This window comes from Nyctibius grandis, chromosome 11 (assembly GCF_013368605.1).
Source record: "Nyctibius grandis isolate bNycGra1 chromosome 11, bNycGra1.pri, whole genome shotgun sequence".
NCBI classification, from domain to species: domain Eukaryota; kingdom Metazoa; phylum Chordata; class Aves; order Nyctibiiformes; family Nyctibiidae; genus Nyctibius; species Nyctibius grandis.
The window spans coordinates 19395271-19402760 of record NC_090668.1 but is presented as its reverse complement, the minus strand read 5'-3'; positions in this window follow the sequence as shown (position 1 = coordinate 19402760).

Genomic DNA, 7490 nt, shown 5'->3' with positions numbered 1-7490 from the left:
CATGCACTGCAGCCAGGCAAGAAAAGTGGTAGCAACGCTCTTAAGCAAGCACGTGCACATCTGTAGAGGCACTGAAGGTGGAGGCTTCTTCTCCAATCATTTTTCATTGCCCTGTCCATTTTCCATCATTTTCATAATGAAGTTGCCCTGTCTCCCAGCACTTTGGAAGAAGGATCATGGGACACTGGTGATTTGGAAGTTACAGTTTCAATCATGTCATGAAATATAATACACAATTCCAGGTGCATAAAAGAGGCAAATGAAGTTTGTGCAGACAATCCTACACTTTCTGAAGTTTCCACTTTGCAGCCAAAAAATGCAAATGTGCATGTGTCGGATATAGATACATCAAAACTAAAGTCACAGGTTGGGCCAAAATCAGGTTGGCAGCTTCCCTTTAAACAGTTTTATGGATCATTAAGTACCCCACAGGAGGCTGACTACATCAACTACATTTTATTGATAGTCGAGAGTTTCTAACCTGAAACAAAACAATTATTCATATTAACCAGAGGCTGGAATAAACCGCCCCAGACCAATGTCCCCTCAGAACACATGCAGACTCTAAATCCAGTCTCAGATTTATTTCTTGATGTATTTTTCTGTTCACCCAGGATTATAATATCCTGGTGAATTCTTTCTTTAAACAGGTTAGCACAACTGTTTTCCTGTGAAGGTCTTTGGCAGGCAAATAGACAGGATTTTTTACATATGCTCCAACAAAATGTCAGCATATCTGTATAAGTAATACATATTCCTCTAAGAAAATCAATGAAAATGAGCTTATCTTACCAGCAGAACCAGCCTTCACAGTCCTTTGTGTCACGCTTTCACATGAAGTTCTATGTTCAGAGGCAAGGTGAATGGTGCCTATTTACTGCCTTCTGGCTCAGATAACTAATACACCAGTGAAACTTTGGAGATTCAATGCTACAAATTCCCAAGAAGCACTTTAACTCTCACAAATACTTTCAAGGGAAACAAATATGAGCTAGTGTACATTAAAAGTGTTAATTTACTCAGTACTTAGCTCATCACTGAACACTTCACCATCTCCCACAAGACCCACCTCCCTTAGGTTGCTGGGCAATCCTATTTATCCCTATTTCACAGATGAGGTACAGTCTGATGAAGGACAAATGGTTTTCAAAAAAGCCAAATATCCTCAGTCATTACTAGCTTCCCAGAAAACTCCAGCCCTTTAGACAGGGAAACAAACTGGAAAATCTGCCTTATATGCTGCAGTGGGAGCTAAGCTCTTCTGAATGTGTTTCGCATATGCAGGACCTCTCACAGTCCTGTGAGACTTGACCAGTATTGCACAGGAAAGCAAGGTAGCTGCCCAGCAGAGGAGGTTGCTGAACTTGGGTCTGCCAAAATAATGACCTGATCATTAGACCAGCAGATGACTAAATAATTTTAACACTCACTGCAGCATCAGCTCATCTGATCTTGTCATTCAGCCAATGCTAATCTGCTACCACCAAAATGAAGTCATCCAGCCCTAAAAGTTCACTTATTACTTGCAGTTTGTTGTTCCAGTGAAATGTATGTGGGATTTATTGCATCACTACCATATTCCTCAAAAACCCAGGGCAAAATCAGAAAAAATCCTGGACAGGTAATTTAAATGCACACAAAGCTCCCCTCAACTCAGCTATATCTCAATATTTTTCTTTTGGTATGCAAGTCTTCACATAAAGAAGCTAAATCTGGGAAGCTTCTGAAGTGATAAATGAGTTATGAAATGGGAACCTCCATTACAGGCTGTCTACTTAATTATTTGACAAGTTAATTAATCTCCTAAGCAACTGTAGAACTGCTGTTTCCTTGGTAAGTGATGGAAACAAACTTTGGCAGATCCCATAGGTCTTAGCACTATAGTATCAATAAGATTCTAGAAAGTTATGAGTAACAGACCCTACATGAGGTCAAACTGCATCCATAGGAGTAACTGGAATTGCTTATTGCCTGAAGGTGCTTATGTTGCTAATTATTCTCCTGCAGCTAATTGTAGTTTACCTGTTTAGTTGTGGCTAAGTTTTCAAGAGACGCCTTTATTCCCTTCAGAAAAATACCAAATCGTGATAGGAAAGGACAGAGCCTCCTGCCTCGTTACAACAACGGCACTGTTTGCCTCTCCTCAACAGACAACACAATTACAGCTGACACAATAATTGATGCTGAAGTTTTCCAGTGAGAAAGATGGACACACATTATTATCCCATCAATCTTGTTCCACATGGTGTCTTGTATCTCTGTTTTTTCCTACTGTGGCGGCAAATTGACTGAAGCACACCGAACAGTCTGCGTTCCCAAGGGTACCTCGTGACTGAGTAAGGGCATCTTACAGGGCACGAGGAGAAAGGTGAGCCCCGAGAAAAGATCACTCAGTGTGAACTGAAGCCAAACTTACTTCCACCACCTTCTTTACCTCCTTATGTCCGCATTCCATAGTATTCATTTCAAAGGAAACATGAGAATGTCCAGCATCTACTTATTACACGTGCACTGAGCAACTGTTTGACCATTAACAGCAACTGTCCCTCATTCATACCCAGTTCTGAGTTTAAACACAGACTCCGATGAGATATCTGCTGGGTCTGTAAGTTCACAGAAACCACAATGTGAATGAGTTATGTATCTATCTGACAACTCTCCAGTCATCTAATCAAAGCTTGTTTTGCCCAGTTTAGAATAACATTTGGCACCTGTTTATGTGTGTTTACTGCATTTCATGTACTTCATAATGTCTACATCCAAATCACGGAGTCGAGCTTAGTCCAAACCCTACATCTACTGTTTCCTATCTCTTCTTAAAAACATTTTCTGTTCATATCTGAAGGATACCTGATTTCTACCTGTCCACTGCTTTTCCAACAGCTGAGCAGAAAATTATTTTCTTCAGTTAATGACAGGAATGTGATTAGTCTACAAATATAATCGCATATTCTGTTTAAAAAAAAAAATAAAGCCACTAAAATACAGTGTTTGGCACAGCTGTATTATTCCTGTAATGAATAATCACTAAAGATATTACTGGATGCAGTTACCATGTGGCAATGTGAATAAAATGCTTTAGATGGAAAATTGTACTTCAAGAAAATGTATGCAATAGTACAAAAGTATTACTGTCCATTAATATGTATTAATTCAATGAAAAATGCCTGACTGAGCTGGTTTACATAGATTAGGATGGCAGGCAGTGAAAGGAAGCACTTGGACTTGGTTAAATGGGCTTGGTGAAGATGGGAGGAACTCTAATCCAAAGTGTAGAATCAAACCACCAAGACAGGCTGCCCAGCTACGCTGCTATGGTTTGTTCCTTCTCTCATTCATATCAGTGTTTTTATTATGATGAGGAATCAGCATTCAGTGCTCCTGATGCATTAACTCTACTCAGTCCTCTTGAATCTGTATTTAAAAGCTTTCTATTTGAAAATAATAAAAATAAGACAATCTCCACAAGGTAGCTACTTTGCAGGAATCATCTCATTTGCTTTAATGTCTCCAGGATGCAGAATCTGAGCTCCTGACATGTTTGTCATTGTCAAGACAAGCTTATCTGTGCCTAAAATACTCAGATAATTCACTCATTACTCTAACTTCTGTGCACGACATGCAGGGTTTGTTCCAGCTCCCCAAACTGCACCAAGTGGGGTATTCCCACAGCCTTGAGGGGGAGCTTTCATTGAGACACATCAGTGTTTCGAATTATACCAAATGCACCCTTCTGTCCAGGCATGGTTAGTTACACATATAAAAAACAACAATTTTGCTCTCCCTTCTGGCTAGCAATCTTGTTATGAGACAAACTGTTACGGTAGTCATATGCTCAGCATAAGATGTAGTTTTCCCTGAGTTTATTTGAAAAACACACAGTACAATTCCTGAAATAATCCATCATTTTGGTGGCGCTCTCAGTCCCACCACCCACACAAAGTCCCACTTTTGGTGTGGGGCTGGCTGACACCTTCACTCTCCTCTGCCTGTGCAAGGGGGGAGATAATGTTGGAGAAGGTTTAGGTGAGGAAAGGCAGAGTACTCACTCCAGAGGTAGCCTTGGTTGGAGGACAAGGTGGTCTAGTGGGGATCGAGTCACCAGGGATGGGGTGTGAGAAAGGAAGAAGAACCAAAAGAATTTGGGGGTCTCAAGATTACTGGAATATCAACCAACAACAGGTGTTTGGAGGCAAAATATGCATGTGATGGGTTTTGAGGACACAGAAGTGTATCCTTTTCACTAGCAAAGTAAGAAACATCCCAAACAAAACCAAAACTCCTCTGTGAAATGCCCATGCTCAAAGCAGGATCAGATCAGGATTGAGCAAGAACCTAGAAGCAAAACTCTGGTGCATCAGTTCTTTAAGGGACAGAGTTACAATAGCTCTAAGGGTCAGGTTAGAGATCTCTGTTACAGTGTGTCCTGGTTTCGTGAGGATAAAATTTACAGAATCACTTTTCTGTTCCATGTTGTTTTAGTTTGTGGCCAGCTGTGGTGATCAAGGCCATTAGCAGTGAAAGCCAGGGCAGCTGCCCCAGGCTGGCCCACAGGTGTGTTCTATAACATTAATGTCAAGTTCACTATAAATGGGAAAGCTGCTAGGGAGGGAGGTTCTTTGCTCTGTTCTCTTCTTCTGCTGCTCTTCTTCTCCTCTCTTCTCAACAGTTATGATGCCTGGAGGAACTTGCTACCACTTTATGAGCTAAGTATAATTTTGTGTCCTTTGTGTTAACATTGATATTGGTTTTCTTATTTTATGAAATCTGTTTAAATTTCAACCTACAAGTCTCCCTTCTTTTCCCAATTCCTTTTCTTGGTTGGAGAGGGGAGATTGGGTGATAGAACAACTGGTTATTGTTTAGTCCTGGGTGTGGGCTAAATGGAGACACAGTGATAATAATATTTGTCCCAAGAGACAGTTCTTCCATGCTCTGGATAAAGGTTTAGGATGATAGATGTGTTGGTGACCTACAAATTGGGGCAGAGCACATTAAAACTGCCCTGCTATCCTCAAGTGATACCTGTGCATCTCCAGCAATTTTAGTGGTGGCCTTCCTCCAAAAGATGAGGATTCATATCAGTTTGGGTTCAGAGTCAGCCTTTGTGAAGGCAATCAGGACAGGTCTCTATCTCGATAGCTACTAATTCTGCACAGATAAGGCTGATGAACTTTAAAAATAGGAAATAACTCTGCAGTTGGAACAGCACCATGTGTGATCTTCATTTAACCCATTTTGTATGTAAAGTTCTCCAGATATGACCAGTAAAAGATCTGATATTTAAGTAGCATTTATTTGCTTAAACCAACTTAATTTTGATACTCAGTTCTTCCATGCCACTTTCATATTGGGGCACTAGGATATAAGCATGCCTGAAAGAGAGAAAGGCAAAAAGGAGGGCGTTATGTTTAGAAAAAGACCTTTATATACGACCTTGCTGGGACACAAAGGTTATCCAAACCAGTGAAAAATGATATTATAAATGACTACAAAAGATTTACTATCTTCTTTGCCTAAACAGCCTTATAAATTGTATGTCTAATCCCCAGTATTGCCCACATCCTCATCCAATTTCATCTGCCTTGCATAAAACTTAGTAACCTCTCAACAAACACAGCTGACCAACATGAGAGTAAAGAGTGGGGTCCCTGTAGTATGTTAAATCGCTTTCCTCAAATAAAATCTGATGGGATGTTTAATGACCACTACTTATCTAGGAATTTTTGAAATGATGGAGCTTGGATCATTCTTCCCACCTATGCTTTTATGCACATGGTTCCCAGGGCTCTAGTGACATTCTAATAAGTGTATTGAATTTTGAGCTGTTCAAGGGATTTTGTGTATTATTTATGAGAATGGATCAATTTGTCTTTCATGTGAAAGAATATATATAAAATTGAGTTTTGTTGTGGTTGTTTCTTTGCTCAATGTCTCTGATATGATCATGGCTTCATAACAATTTAAATATATTATTGCTAGAGGTATTACAAAATAGGGAGACATTAACCTTCATGTCATAATTCTTGCTCTGCTGAGTAAACTCAAAAGTTTTTTTGTTTGTTTATTGATCCTTATTTTGGAACATAGTAAATTAAGTGAATGCTGTTAAACAAGAGGCCAGAATCCCTTGTAGTTTCACCAAAATGGACTTCAATTAGCTATGCTTCTATGACTATGTTATGATGCTATTCATAGGCAGGTTATGACATTGTCAACAAATCAGTGAAACTTAAGCTCCTGTTATTATCTCGAGCTAAAAAATACAGATTTCTTGTGCATATGCCTTGTTCTCTGTATAATGGGAGTTTCAGCTGATGTGGTCAGAAATGGTGCTGACATGAAACACCTGCAGGTTCCATTGGCATTGTAAGACAGATCAGTCTCAAAATGAGTCTGGGAGATGGAGGCAAGGGGGGAAAAAAGCAGAAAATACAGGCGCTTTGGGATGTCCTAATTTCTGCCATCCCATTGTTCCAGCTGTGCAGCAAAGGGATATTTGCAACCCACTGTCTGACATGTCCACAAAGCCAGAGTCTGTCATGTTCAAAATTAAATACCTATGGACACACAGAGATTGTTTCCTTCTGTGTTATTTCACTGTAGAAAATATAAACGGAATTATCATGCACTGGCTCTTGCAGTAAGAGAATGAGGGGTTATCGAATAAATTTAGTTGATAGCAAGTTCAAAACATACATCAGGAGATTAGTCTGCACACAATGCATTTTTGAACACCTTGCCACGGGACTTTGTGGATGCTAAATATTTATATGGGTTTAAAAATGGCTGGGTAAATAAGGAGGGAAAATTCTGTAAGGGATTATTAAATATAAGGATATCACCTCTAGTTCAGGAAGTTCCTCACCTGTAAACTCTCTTTCAGAATGAAAGGTTCTCTGGCACTATTCACAGCCAGTTTGCATCTAATGGCCAAGTTTGAAGAGTGCTTGATAGAAATAACATCTCAGCTAATCTTTAAATGTCTTCTAAGTTCCTAATAGCAGGGACTGTGAGTAGAGAAGCTTATGCCTTCCCTGATGAAAGGCTGAAGTTGCTCCAAAATGCAGCTATGTTGACATTATCACAATGTCTTGATCTGTTGATGTATACAGCAGGGTCAGAGCCCTACAGGGCTGTGCGGTGTGTAATCCCTGTCACAGCCGTGCTGTTTGTAAGCTCACAGCAGACCGTCCTGATTTAACTCTACTTGGTTTTACTCTATTTTTGCATTTATACCGCTCACTCTACATTATCCTCATGTCTACTAAATGGATTCCCAGTTCAGGGTGTTGAATTGATGTTTTATGGATTAGTGTAGAGGGTGAATTCTTTGAGTCTACTCTGTATAGCAATACCTTTTTATTTTGTTGATGTCAATCTCACCGCTTGTCCCCTACCACTCAGAAAAGATGACCTTTACAGTTTTTTATCCTATTTTGAAATATTTTGATGTTATTCAAAGATTATTCCTTTGTCTTTTTTCTTCA